Genomic DNA, 16,017 nt, shown 5'->3' on the forward strand with positions numbered 1-16,017 from the left:
ATACCATTTTCTTGTTGCACAATAAGCATTAGATTCCGAAAGTACATGTAACCTGGGCAGACAGATATTAGTGCTAACAATTTACATTCATTTCCCAGTGTTTCTTCTCTGGGTGTAGCTACCTCTGTCCATCATTGATCAACTGGAAGTGAGTTGGCTCTTCTTTAAGTTGAAGATATCCACTTCCATCAGAATACATCCTCATACAGTATTGTTGTTGAAGTGTACAGTGATTTTCTGGTTCTGCTCATTTCACTGAGCATCAGTTGATGTAAGTCTCTCCAAGCCTCTCTGGATTCCTCTTGCTGGTCATTTCTTACAGAGCAATAATACTCCATAACCTTCATATACCATAATTTACCCAATCATTCTCCAACTGATGGACATCCATTCATCTTCCAGTTTCTAGCTACAACAAAAAGAGCTCCCACAAACATTTTGGCACATATATGTCTCTTTCCGCTCTTTAGTATTTCTTTGGGATATATGCCCAGTAGTAGCACTGCTGGGTCAAAGGGTATGCACAGTTTGATAACTTTTTGGGCATAGTTCCAAATTGTTAGGATTACTAAGTGAGAACTGAGGTTGTCTGGACAGTGACAAGGTGAGAATTCAGGTTTTCTGGACAATTACAAGGTGAGAACTCAGGTTGACTTGATAGAGGGGGCAAGCTCATTGGCTGGGGTGGTTCTTCCCAGAAGCCCTTGCATTATCCCACGCCCATTCTCTGGGAGAATAAAAGAAGAGGACTCTCAGAGAAAGAGGAGACTCTGAATTGCATCAGGCTTGACGGAGCTCTCTGCAGGAAGGGAAGTCACTTCTTTGGACAAGAGTTAACAGCAACTGCCTGGAGACAACAGTTCATTACAGGAAGAAGAATCTGTCTGAGAGATTTGAGTAGACACAGCAGATCTCTTCCCAGAGAGCGATCCAGCAGCTTCTGGAGACGATAGCTCGCTACAATTGGCGTCCACACGTGGGGCAAGGACTTTTGCTTATCCTGACAAGAGGAGCTAGACCAGACCTTCGCAATTTGGCGCCCGAACAGGGACAGACACGGTCCTGATTCCAGTGGAAAAGCTTCCAATCTAGATCTCAGTCTCTCTGACCCAGAACCGTGAGTAACGAGGAAACTTTGTTAAAGATTAAGTGAGTGTGCTAATAGATAAATAAGGAACTTAACTTGTTAAGGGCTAAACCAGCAATCTCTTATAGTGAAATGGGGCAAACACCTTCTGTTCAAGGAAAATGTTTAGAGAGCATCATCAAGGTTATGAAAAGCCAAGGATTGATTATAATTTTGGAGGAGATTACTGAACTTTTAAGAACTGTGAAGGTCATATATCCTTCTTTTTCTCTGGAAAAAGAATTGGATCCAGATGAGTGGAAATTAGTAGGAGAGCAATTAGGTGAACACTACAATTGCCTTTGTGACATTTTACCCTTTGGTTCCAGACCAAACTCAGTTTCCAAAGATACAATTCATACCTACAATTTAATCCAAATGGCTTTAAAAAATGTTATTCTAAAGGAAGAGATGAAAGAGCAAAATGGGGAGGTGTCAACTAAACTAGGTGAAAAGGATGAATCAGATAACAATGAAGTTAAGTACAATTCTGAGCAACAGCAACAGGAGCACCTCCCATCTCCTCCCTCAATTAACCCTTCAGGGGTGGAGCAAGAAGGAGGAGAGGAAGAGGCAGAAACACAAACAGAATTGTCTGTGAAGCAGTCTAAGCCTATGACAAGATTAGAAAAAGCATTGGTTAAAGCTAAGAAAGAAGGACAGGATATAAGTGATTTTATACATGCATATCCTGTGATTGAAGAGATTGACTCTGTAGGTAAAAAAAGGAGAAGATATGCACCTTTAGATTTGAATAAAATTAAGGATTTGAAAAAAGGTTGTACCCTTTATGGGGCTACATCAGCTTATGTCAAAATGTTACTAGATGGTTTGTCTTATGAAGTCCTAACCCCGAATGATTGGAAATCCATAGCAAGGACATGTCTGGAACCTGGAGAAAATTTATTATGGCTTGCGGAATTTCATGAATTATGTAAAATTCAAGTCAGATGCAATTTGGAAATAGGAGTTAACACACAATTCACTTTTGAGCACTTAGCTGGTGAAGGTCAGTATGGAGAGAATTCGGAACAGATTAATTATACCATGACGATATATGAACAAATTGCTAAGGCTGCAATAAAAGCTTGGGGTGTCCTTCCTGGACAGAAAGATCGTGGAGAGGCTTTCACTAAAATACAGCAAGGTCCCAATGAACCTTTTGCAGATTTTGTGGGACGTTTGCAAACTGCTGTCAAAAGAACTATTGGAGAAAATTCAGCTACAGAAATAATGACCAGATATCTGGCTAAGGAAAATGCCAATGAGATTTGCAAAAGAATTATATGGGGATTAGACAAAGATGCTCCTTTAGAGGAGATCATAAGACGCTGTGCTACAGTGGGAACAAATGCTTTTTACACCCGGACAATGATGAATGTGGAAAGACAGGGTCCCTCATGGCAAGGGCCTTCTAGAGAAACTCGGCGATGTTTTCAATGTGGAAAAATTGGGCATCTAAGAGCTCAGTGTAGGTATGGAGATACAGTGAGAAGACAGGGTGAAAGAAGACCTAAAACCCCATGTCCAAAATGCAACAGAGGACTCCATTGGGCATCAGAGTGTAGAATAATTCAGGGAAATGGGATGAGGGGCCCAGGTCCAGGGCCCCAGGCAAAAAAGACTTGGGGCATGATGGCAGCTGATGTTACACCCAAAGAACCTTTAGAAGGCCAGGACTCTGATTTAATCAATCAGCAGAGAAGCAATCACATGGCAGAAAGGGATTACCTGATAAGTGAGTCCAAAGGCAATCAGATTGCAAAAATGGATTACACTTGGGGAGAATACAGGCCTTTTAAACCAACAGGGCTGTGTCCAGTGCAAACAACTCCAATGTAATTGTCAGATGATGAGAAGAGATTTAGAAAGTGGTAAATAGAAGGTAATTAGATAGGTTAACTGCCTGGGAGAGAGGGTTTGCTTGTATTTCTTCAGCAGGAAAAGGAATCAGATGGGTGTCAACGAGTCATATTCGCCTTGTCCATCAGAGAGAGACAGAAAAAGAGAAAGACCTCAAAATAAAGGAGAAGATCTAAGAAACATCTGACACTGAAAGAGCATGGCTAATAAAAAGACTGTTAAAGAACTTTAAAACCAGCAAGAATCATTGGACTTCCTCACACAAGATGAGACTAATGGACAATGGACTTATGGACATTTATAAATTTTCAATTTATGATTATGTTATATACTTCTAGCATGTGTTATGTTACTATGTTACTATATGCTTATGTAATTTATGTAATTATCTGTAATACTTCCCATATTGATGGATTTATGTTTCAAGGTCATTTATGTAATTATCTGTAATACTTCCCATATTGATGGATTTATGTTTCAAGGTCATGACTGTCCTATGTTCTAAATCAAAAGAAAAGGGGAGATGTTAGGATTACTAAGTGAGAACTGAGGTTGTCTGGACAGTGACAAGGTGAGAATTCAGGTTTTCTGGACAATTACAAGGTGAGAACTCAGGTTGACTTGATAGAGGGGGCAAGCTCATTGGCTGGGGTGGTTCTTCCCAGAAGCCCTTGCATTATCCCACGCCCATTCTCTGGGAGAATAAAAGAAGAGGACTCTCAGAGAAAGAGGAGACTCTGAATTGCATCAGGCTTGACGGAGCTCTCTGCAGGAAGGGAAGTCACTTCTTTGGACAAGAGTTAACAGCAACTGCCTGGAGACAACGGTTCATTACAGGAAGAAGAATCTGTCTGAGAGATTTGAGTAGACACAGCAGATCTCTTCCCAGAGAGCGATCCAGCAGCTTCTGGAGACGATAGCTCGCTACAATTGGCGTCCACACGTGGGGCAAGGACTTTTGCTTATCCTGACAAGAGGAGCTAGACCAGACCTTCGCACCAAATTGCTCTCCAGAATGGCTGGATTCTTTCACAACTCCACCAGCAATGTATTAGTGTCCCAGTTTTCCCACATCCCCTCCAACATTCATCATTATTTGTTCCTGTCATCTTAGCCATCTGACAAGTGTGTAGTAGTATCTCAGAGTTGTCTTAATATGCATTTCTCTAATCAGTAGTGATTTGGAACACTCTTTCATGTGAGTGGATATAGTTTCAATTTCTTCCTCTGAGAATTGTCTGTTCATATCCTTTGACCATTTATCAATTGGAGAATGGTTCGGTTTCTTATAAATTAGGGTCAGTTCTCTATATATTTTGGAAATGAGACCTTTATCAGAACCTTTGCTTTTAAAAATATTTCCCAGTTTGTTACTTCCCTTCTAATCTTGTTTGCATTAGTATTATTTGTACAGAAACTTTTTAGTTTGATGTAATCGAAATCTTCTATTTTGTGATCAATAATGATCTCTAGTTCTCCTCTGGTCATAAATTCCTTCCTCCTCCATAAGTCTGAGAGGTAGACTATCCTCTGTTCCTCTAATCTATTTATTATCTCCCTCTTTATGCCTAAATCATGGACCCATTTTTATCTTATCTTGGTATATGGTGTTAAGTGTGGATCCATATCTAATTTCTACCATACTAATTTCCAGTTTTCCCAACAGTTTTTTCCAAATAATGAATTTTTATCCCTAATGTTGGTATCTTTGGGTTTGTCAAATATTAGATTGCTATAGATGTACCCTTTTTTGTCCTTTGTATCTAATCTGTTCCACTGATCTACCGGTCTATTTCTTAGCCAGTACCAAATGGTTTTGGTGACTGCTGCTATATAATATAGCTTTAGATCAGGTACACTTAGACCACCTTCCTCTGAGTTTTTTTTCATTAGATCCCTTGCAATTCTCAACCTTATATTCTTCCATATGAATTTTGTTGTTATTTTTTCTAGGTCATTAAATAGTTTCTTGGGAGTCTGATTGGTATAGCACTAAATAAATAGATTAGTTTGGGGAGTATTGTCATCTTTATTATATTCGCTCGTCCTATCCTAGAGCACTGAATGTCTTTCCAATTATTTAAATCTGACTTTATTTTTGTGGCAAGTGTTTTGTAATTTTTCTCATATAATTCCTGACTTTTCTTTGGTAGATGGATTCCCAAATACTTTATACTCTCAACATTTGTTTGGAATGGAATTTCTCTTTGTATCTCTTGCTGTTGCATTTTGTTAGTGATATATAAAAATGCTGAGGATTTATGTGGATTTATTTTGTATCCTGCCACTTTGCTGAAATTTTGAATTATTTCTAGTAGCTTTTTAGCAGAGTCTTTGGGGTTCTCTAAGTATACCATCATGTCATCTGCAAAAAGTGATAGTTTGATTTCCTCATTTCCTACTGTAATTCCTTGAATCTCTTTCTCGGCTCTTATTGCCGAGGCTAGCGTTTCTAGTACTATATTGAATAGTAATGGTGATAGTGGGCAATCTTGTTTCACTCCTGATCTTACTGGGAAAGGTTGCAGTTTATTTCTATTGCATATTATGCTTACTGAAGGTCTTAAATATATGCTCCTTATTATTTTAAGGAATAGTCCATTTATTCCTATACTCTCAAGATTTTTTAGTAGGAATGGATGTTGGATTTTGTCAAATGCTTTTTCTGCATCTATTGAGATGATCATATGGTTCTTATTAATTTGATTATTAATATGGTCAATTATATTAATAGTTTTCCTAATATTAAACCAGCCCTGCATTCCTGGAATAAATCCTACTTGATCATAGTGTATTATCCTGGAGATGATTTTCTGAAGTCTTTTTGCTAATATCTTATTTAAGATTTTAGCATCAATATTCATTAAGGAAATTGGTCTATAATTTTCTTTCTCAGTTTTCGCTCTACCTGGTTTAGGTATCAGTACCATGTCTGTGTCATAAAAGGAGTTTGGTAGGACTCCTTCATCCCCTATTTTTTCAAATAATTTATATAACATTGGGGCTAATTGTTCTTTAAATGCTTGGTAGAATTCACATGTGAATCCATCTGGTCCTGGGGATTTTTTCCAGGGGAGTTGATTAATAGCTTGTTCTATTTCTTTTTCTGAAATGGGACTATTTAAGCAATTTATTTCCTCCTCTGTTAATCTAGAGAGCCTATATTTTTGGAGGAAGTCATCCATTTCACTTAAATTATCAAATTTATTGGCATAAAGTTGGGCAAAGTAACTCCTTATTATTTCTCTAATTTCCTCTTCATTGGTGGAAAGATCCCCCTTTTCATTTTTAAAACTAACAATTTGATTTTCCTCTTTCTTTTTTCTGATCAGATTTATCAAAGGTTTATCTATTTTATTGGCTTTTTCATTAAACCAACTCTTGGTTTTATTTATTAATTCTATAGTTTTTTACTTTCAATATTATTGATTTCTCCTTTTAATTTTTGTATTTCAAGTTTAATATTTGGTTGGGGGTTTTTAATTTGGTCTTTTTCTAGCCTTTTAAGTTGCAAGCCCAATTCGTTAATCTTCTCTTTCTCTATTTTCTTCAAATAAGCCTCTAAAGATATAAAATTTCCCCTTATTACTGCTTTAGCTGCATCCCAAAGATTTTGATATGATGTCTCATCATTGTCATTATCTTGGGTGAAATTGTTAATTGTTTCTATAATTTGCTCTTTCACCCAGTCATTCTTTAAGATGAGATTATTCAGTTTCCAATTACTTTTTGGTCTATTTATCCCTAACTTTTTACTCAATGTAGCTTTTATTGCATTGTGGTCTGAGAAGAAGGCATTTATTATTTCTGCCTTCCTACATTTAATTTTGAGATCTTTATGTCCTAATATATGGTCAATTTTTGTATAGGATCCATGAACTGCTGAGTAGAAAGTATATTCCTTTCTATTGCCATTCAGTTTTCTCCAAAGGTCTATCATACCTAGTTTTTCTAATGTTCTATTTACTTTTTTAATTTCTTTCTTGTTTGTTTTGTAGTTTGATTTGCCTAAATCTGAGAGTGCAAGGTTGAGATCTCCCACTATTAGGGTTTTACTGTCTATTTCTTCTTGCAACTCTCTTAACTTTTCCTTTAGAAAGTTAGATGCTATACCACTTGCTGTATATATGTTTAGTATTGATATGGCTTCATTATTTATGCTACCTTTCAGCAGTATATAGTTTCCTTCCTTATCTCTTTTAATTAGATCAACTTCTGCTTTTGCTTGATCTGAGATAAGGATAGTTACCCCTGCTTTTTTGCCTTTACCTGAAGCATAATAGATTATGCTCCAACCTTTTACCTTTACTCAGTATGTATCTCCCTGCTTTAAGTGTGTTTCCTGCAGACAACATATTGTAGGGTTCTGATTTTTGATCCAATCTGCTATCCGTCTCCATTTGATGGGATTGTTCATCCCATTCACATTTACAGTTAAAATTATTAATTCTGTATTTCCTGCCATCATATTATCCCCAGATTATGCTTTTTCCTTTGACACCCCTGATCCCCCTCCCCAATATTTAATTTACAGACCCCCCTTGTGACGCGCAACCCTCCCTTTTTTTTAGTATCCCTCCCCCCTCCCTCCAAGTCCCTTCACTTATTCTCCTTTTCCTTTTCCCTTTTTCTCTCCCCCCTTTTAATGAGGTGAGAGAAAATTCTCTGAAAAACAAATATGTTAATTATTTACTCTTTGAGCCTCTCCTGATGAGAGTAAGATTCACACAATGATTCTCCCCCTTACTAAATTCCATCAGATATGGTGTATTTTCTATGCCTCTTCATAGGATGTAGTTTCCCTCTTTTTATAACTCCTTCCCCTTTTTCTGAAACGACCTCCTTCCCTTTACTACACCCCCCTTTTTTTTAATATCAGTAAAATCAAATTTTCCTTGAGTACTTTTTATATACCCACAACAGAGTTACAGTTCTCAAGGGTTCTGTGTACCTTTTTCTGTTTCTCTTCAGTCTTGTGGATGTAGATCAAATTTTTTGTTTAAGTCTGGTTTTTTTCTTAGAAACATATAGAATTCCTCTATTTCATTGAATGACCATCTTCTTCCATGGAAAAAAGATGCTAAACTTAGCTGGGTAGTTCATTCTTGGTTGCAGTCCTTGATCTTTTTCCTTTCAGAATATCAGGTTCCAGGCCCTTCTATCTTTTAATGTGGAGGCAGCCAGATCCTGAGTGACCCTTATTGTGGCACCTTGGTATTTAAATTGTTTTTTTCTAGCTGCTTGCAGGATTTTCTCCTTTGTGTGGTAATTCTGCAGCTTAGCCACAATATTCTGTGGTGTTCTTTTTTTAGGGTCTATTTCAGAAGGAGTTCGATGAATTCTTTCCACATCTACTTTCCCTTCTGTTTCTATTATTTCTGGACAGTTCTCTTTGATAATTTCCTGTAAAATAGAATCTAGGCTCTTTTTTTGGTCATAGTTTTCGGGAAGTCCAATGATCAGCAGATTATCTCTCCTAGATCTATTTTCCAGGTCTATAGATTTTCCCCGTAAGTATTTGACGTTGTTCTCCAGCTTCTCATTTTTTTTTTTTTTTTTTTTTTTGTTGTGTTTGACTGATTCTTGGGTTCTCTGTGAATCATTCATTTCTATTTGTTCCATCCTGACTTTTAAGGAGTTATTTTCTTCTTTCACAGTTTTTAGTTCTTTTTGTAAATGCCCAATTTCATTTTTAAATGAATTATTTTGCTCTATTGAATTTTTTTCCATTTCCCTAATTTTTTTTTGAGAATTATTTTCTTTTTCCAATTTAGAAATTCTATTTTCTTGAGATTTTTTTATCTTTTCCAATTCAGAAATCCTACTTTCCTGTGATTTTTTAAGCTTTTCTAATTCACAAATTTTGTTTCCCTGCATCTCCTGTGAATTCTTTATTTTTTCCAACTCCAATTTCAGGACATTGTTATTCTCTATCATTGCTTCCCTTTCCTTTCCCTATTTTTCTTCAAACTCCCTTAATTTTTTAATAGTCTCTTCAAGGAGAGAGTTATGTGATGGGGGGCAGGAATCATTCCCCTTTAAGTTGATATCTGCTGATTCTCTGCTGTTAACTTCCTCGGGGTTGGATACCCGCTCTTTCTCTGTGTAGAAGGAATCTATAGTTTTCCTGGCTTTTTTGTTCATATTTAAAAAATCTTTTGGGGTCTGTCCCTGGGGTATGAAATTTTTTATTTACTTCTTTACCAGCTTCCTCCCAGACAGGACGGATGCAGCGGCTCTTGGGCCTGAGCTAAGATAGAGCCCTGGGAGAGAGTTCCCCACCCCCTCCCTGGAAGTGCCTCAGAGGTGACTAGCACTGCTGTGCCTTGAGGGCGTTGTGTTCTAGCTGCTTCCCTGACTTTTGAGATTGAAGTAAAGAAGGCACAAAGCCCAGCCTATGCTTCCTGGTGGGGCGTGGATGTCTGCAGCAGGTGATGTGAAAAGCCCCTGCGCCCAAACTGGAAGTGTCTGCCAGAAACCGTGGCCCCTAGTTCAAAGGTTCCGCTTCTCTGGGACTTCCGGAGGTGAGTTCCACACCTGAGTTCCACCCCCTCCAGCTGAGCTAGGCAGTGTGTGTTGCCTTGGGCCGTTTCCACCCACTTGTCAATCTCTTCACTAGTCTTACGTGGGGGCTGAGGCCACACCCCCTGGTGCCGAGATCTGCTGAGTCACCCCCAGGATCCGGGGAAAATCTAATCTATCTGAATTTTTAAAGTGTTTAGATTTCTCTTCTGAACTGCTATATTATAAGCATACAAGAGCTAACAGCCTGTGCCAGATTCCTTTATCTCAGTGGCTTCTCTGATCCCAGAGCCCTTCCCAGTGCAATAGGCACAGTATGCTAGCACCCAGCCGTCTGTGCTGGCCTCTCTTCTTCCTCCCCTGGGAACTGACCTTTTCTGTTGAAACTCCAGATTCTCTTCTGCTGGTAAGTAGTGCTTCCAGTCCTTGTGGTATCTATCAGTACAGGGATATTTCTGAGGCTGATTTATCTAATTGGTTCTGAGGGAGTAAGGACGTTCACAAAGTTGTGTGTTTCTTCTCCGCCATCTTGGCTCCGCCCTGTTCAATTATTTTAAAATTATTTCCAAATTCCAACTCTTCAGGATCCAACTGGATACTTTGTTTTTTGGCAAAGATAATGGAAGGAATTATTTCCTTCTCCAGTTCACTTTACATCTAAAAAAAAAAAAAACTGATGCAAAGAAGGTGAAGTTTCATACAGCTAGTAAGTGTCTGGGGAGTAATTGATTAGCTCTGGTGAAGATGATATATTCATGACTCTAAGTCCAGCACTTTATCCACTATACTAACTACATATTCAAGAGGAAGGGTTCAAGAAATGATTTTTTTATTGAAAATATTTCTTTTTCTTAAACTGTCATTTAAATCTAGAAAATTGATTTCTAAATTTAATTATTTCCTAAAAATGTTTATCTCATTATATATATATATATAAACATCTTTTGGGGGTTGGGGAGTGGGAAAGTATTGCATTCTTTATCACTGGCCCTCTGAAATGTTTTGATTAGAGTTCATAAGTATTTCAAAATGGTTCATCCCTATGATTCTGTAATAGTATATGTTGTTCTGGTCCTGCTTGGTTAATACAAGTCTTTATAGATTTTTTCTAAACTATAGCTTTAGTTATTTCCTACAATAAAATTGTGTTCTATTCTATAACACTCATATATGAATTTGTGTAGCACTTTCATAAATGTTGAAGAGAATACTCTCTAAGTGTTCAGCTCCTTACTAGTACTCTCTTTGCTTTATATTCTTTCACTTTTTAATTGATGTCCACATTTAGATAAGTCCTTTTTCTCAACTTTCTTTAACCTTCATTGAAACAAATCAACCTATTTAATTTTGTTTGCTCATTTTATTTGTTTTATTTGAAAATCCTATTGTACTATTGTACTATTGTACTACTGTAATACTCTGATGATTACATTTAGGTAATTTTTAACTAAAATATTGCTATGTTTTATTATTTTCCTATAATGTCTATATCGAAAATTCATCTAATTCATCTTGATGATAATTAATTTTTCCAAGGTTTTATGTTTTTAGTTTGTCTAGGAAGAACATCTTTAAAATTGAATCTTCTCTACCAAAATTGTTTTTTTCTGGGAATTCATAACAATCTTTTTAATTAAAAATTAGTAAAAAAAATAATTCTGGCATGGATGCTAACAACTCAATTTCAGTTTATCATTTTAAATATAATGTTATTTTAAAATTTTAACAAAATCATATAATTTAAATATTTTGTTAATATAAAATAGTACTTTTCTTTATAATTATTTGCAAAATCTCTCATCAATATGCCTACAGTTCTTGCTTTCCATTATGGGTGAGGAAGTAAAGAGAGCTTAAGATGGGGCAGATACATAAGAGCTTTGACAAAGGAAGAACCAGGAACAGGCAAGGAATTGAAAGAAAACAGTCATTAGGGCTGGTCAACAGAGTGGGGCAAAGATCTCCTCTCTTACAGGTCTCAAGCCAATCCCCACTCCCTTATCTAACAGTGGAAATTTCTCTACCCACTTTCGTTTTTTGCTAAGACTGTTTATTACTATGTTTCTTTGGTGGAGTGGTGGGAAGACACAGAATGTCTATAGAGTTACTAGAGTGGAGAAATAGAACATGGTATTGTGCTGCAAAGTTAATATTTTGGGGGCAAATGCACATTTCTCCTACAATTCTTTAAGCAAAATCAATTTTAAACTGGGAGTTTTCTTTACTTTTAAATATTATCAATGATATTTTTGAATAGTCGTTGAAAAATCTCCTGTATTATTTTTTTGAAATACAGTGGTCTTTATTTCTTCAAAGTTAGGGGAACACTTAAAAATACTGAAATTTTCATGTTTTCTCCTTTTTTCTCCCTTCCAAAGCTATCATTTTTCTCTTTATGCTTTTCAAATCACTGTCTGGCTAGCTGACTGAATGAGGCATAGGGCAAATAATTTTCTTCTGCTGGTGCTTTTAATCATGTTCCTGACAATAAAATATTTCTGCTTTTTGAGTCCATTATTACATTAATACTTTGTAAAGATGTTTCCACATTATTAAGTTTCATTATCTTATCCTTTGATATTATAGACTCATTGAATTTCTTTTTTATTTCATTTCATTTTTGTTAATTTAATTTTCTCTTTCAATAACTTTAATATCTTATTATCTATTTTATTATATCTGCAAGAAATTCTAGGTTTGTTCTAATAATTTTAATTTATATAAATTGAGTATATTATTCTTCTGGCACATCTGTCTTCACTTCTCTTTAGCCTTTGAAATATGTATGTAATGCATGTATATTATTTGTATTGCTCATTTATTCATTTCTGTGAATATTTTTTCATCCCTTCTAACCCACATCTGTTGATTCCTTTGAATTTTTGTTTCATTTTGAAGAACTTTTTACTGTTTTTGAGGGGACAGATTCTCTTTCAATATTTCATTTCTCTGTCTTCTTTGAAGTCCCTTACCTTTTGTTCTTTTTATTATCATATCTTAGAGGGAGAAAATTACAATCTGATGCCTGATTGCTTCTCTACAAGAGTAAGGTCACATTATATTTGATGGAGCATATATTTCCCCCCCTCCCATCAATTATTACTTGTAGATAAAGAGACAAGAATCTGTAAGACTCCCATTGGGATAAGGGTGGATATTACTTTGCAAAAATAGACATCTATTGAATTTGATTGGAGATTAAAAGTTGTCTCCTAAAGGCAAAGAAACTTTAAGAACATTCAGACTTTTCTAAATTGAAACTGGTACTTTAATAAAGCCACAAAGAACTCACCTATGAAAATTTGAAATGCACCAAGCAAAGGCAAAGGCCCTTCCAAAGTTACAATTTGGATTATACTGACCAAGCTGAAACCACAGTCTCCAGAAAATCAACTTCTTCCCCTCTAAATGTACTAGAGACTAGAAGTAGATATCACCCAGTTATTTCTCATTTTACCAAGAGTGATATTTGGAGCATCATTCAGCCATTTTAGATGGCCCTTAAATTTGATCTGATAGTAATGAAAACCAAATGAGTCATCCTTGAATCTTTTGCTCTTTTTCAAAATATTTAGATTTACCACCTCGAAAGATTGAGCTAACCTAAACATCTTTTAACAGTCCCTCTAATTTCAACTATAATTCTGAACCCTATTATCAAAAAAATTATACAGTGTATCACAATTTGAGATTTAATGCTTCTTTGACCAATCATTTGATTCCATTATTTGGCAAAGAAAACTTTTGCCAAAAGAGGAATCAGATCAAAGATGGATTCAGATAAAAGTTGACCTATACAGGGATCTTATGAGGTTAGACTACATATAGTACAGTGTCTGGAACATAGTATGCATTTCAAAATGCTTATTAATTGAAAGTAAGGAAATAGAGATAGAAACTGAAGATTAAAAACAAAGAACCTGAAAGAAGCACTATCAAAACAATGTCCAGACAACTCTAAGTTACAGAATCTAATTATATTGGAAGGTGTGCATTGGACATATTATCTTCCTTTTTCTCTTGATGGGCACAGCTGTGCTGCAAATAGCTCTGACTTTATGCTATTTAAATTACTTTAATATAATTACAGTACTAATTGCCTGGTGATCTTTGAATCATTATCATTATGAGTTAATGTTTAACAGAAATTATTTTTTTTCAAAATAAAAGTTTTTTTTTTTTTTTTTTTAATCTTATTTACTTAATCTCAGCCTGTTAATTTCCTACTTTAGCACCAGTTTTCTTCATGGAGGCTCTATACTAATCTATAATCTTATATAAAAACTCTTGAATAATTAATGTTTCTGATTTCCTAATAGATATATGCTTCCTCTATATTTAGAATTTAAATCAATTCATCATTAAAAGGATCAGCAAAGGAAATTCATATGTTTATGTATCTGAGCTCAAAAATGCTTCATTTGCTCCTTCAGAGCCGGTTTTATATTCTGACATACTTAAAATTATGGGCTTGTCCTATTTTTTAGAAAGGATGATAGTGTTATGTATACAAACACATATACCTAGAAATACAAATAATGTAACCATATACATACATATATATATATATATTAATATGTACTTATAAATGAAAAACAGATGACTTTGAAAGCAAGAGTCTATAAAATTAAAACACACATTTGTTACTTAGAGTTCATTTTAAATTAATACAAAATAGAAAGCTAACATAAATATTTGTTTTTAGTAAGAATACTCTCAGGAAAAGAAGATAGGAAAGAATTATAAATAGATACATTTTCTAGATCCCTTTCAATTAGAAATTGTAGCTTAGCAGTTCTGGAATGTTTCCTGTAATGTAACACTTTCAAATAATTCATATTTTGGATTCAGGATTGAAATCTTATGACTTTTTGTTCTAAATAATGACTTATAATATAATATTGACATGATAGAAATGAAACCAACTACAAATTTACATAATTTCATTTTTATGAGTTCCTTTATCTGAAAATTATAGTTATTGAGTAGCACCTTAAATTAGTTTTAGTGAGTGGGACATTTTCAAGAAAATTTTTATTTTCTTGTTGGTACAACTTGCTTCCATGATTCTTCTATCTTGTGGTCTGTTCTTCAATTTCAAGGTAGAATAATATTTGAAAATGTAAGTGAGCAAAAATTTACCGGTTTAATCATTAAAAGAACTTTGGGAGCACAGGCAAATTTGACAATTTCCTGTTCAAAGATTTCAAGTAAAAAAATTCTTTATTTTCATGTTTGGAATTCAAAAAACACATATTTCACCTTTTTATAACTATTAAATATTCATGCAATAAAATTATTTTAAAGGCAAAAGTATAAGAATATTATTTTTATTCTGAATATGCATGGGCCTCATACTTAAAGACTGCTTTTTACCAAATATGACAGTATTATGCTTCTACTTCACTTGGTCATCATATATTTGAAAAATAGTACAATGTGCTATTTAAAAATCTTTAAATATTTTAAAAATATTTAGATGTTTTTATGTTTGAAATGTAAAATAATACCACACTGCTTTTATTTTTTTTCCTATATAATAATATATTATACTACTTTTTTCTCTCATTGAATTGAAACATAGTTCTCTTAAATGATGACAAGTGATTGACGGATAGCCATCCTATAGAACTAGCATTAGGCACATCTTTTATATCAATTCAACAAACATTTTAAAATGCATATTCTGTGTAATATTGCTTTTAAAAAGATAGAAATGTCTCACTTTTTGACTTTAAGAGGTTTATGATTTTTTAGGATTTGTCCTATATATACACAGGTAGGTAGAAAAATGCAGTCAGAAAATAAACTTTTACAGTGAAGGGAAAGACGGGTAAGAGAAAAGGAGTGAGTCAACCTTACTCTCATCAGAATTTGTTCATCAGAATTTCAGGAAAGCAAAGGGAGGGTGATAAAAGAGAGGACATATTGGGGGAAAGAGTAGTCAACAGTAAAACACTTTTGAGGAGAGACAGATTGAACAGAGAGAGAATAGAATAAATGTGGGGAATAGCAATAATTTACATAAAGATGCTTTTAAAAGTAATAACTCTTTTGCACTTCTGAACCCTCCCAAAATAAATTGGCTAGATATCTCTCTTAAGGCCTCAAACCAAAACCAATCTGATTCTTAGTGGCCACCAACAAATTCAGTGCTAAGTCCCATTAATCATTCTTTGGGTTCCCATTGACTCAGATTGAGTGTAAACATCATTGATTTCTGCTTTGACCAGAAATCCTGAGGCTCTTCCCCTCCCAGATTTATTAATTCATTTATATCTACTTAGATTTTTTTGGACTGAGGGAAAGAGGAGGTTTTTGTCTCAATTGCTATCTAGCCTTAATAACTGAATAAGTGTGGCCTCAGTAAAACTAAGACCTTTTGAAAACTTTAGCCTAAAAAGGCCTTTCATCCAGTGCCATCTCTACTCATGGGGTTCTATATCTTGGCCTCAGATGGCTTTGGAGGAGAAAATGAGACAGGTGACATTGCACAGCTTCCTCAC

This window comes from Sminthopsis crassicaudata, chromosome 3 (genome assembly GCF_048593235.1).
Source record: "Sminthopsis crassicaudata isolate SCR6 chromosome 3, ASM4859323v1, whole genome shotgun sequence".
In the NCBI taxonomy this organism is placed as follows: domain Eukaryota; kingdom Metazoa; phylum Chordata; class Mammalia; order Dasyuromorphia; family Dasyuridae; genus Sminthopsis; species Sminthopsis crassicaudata.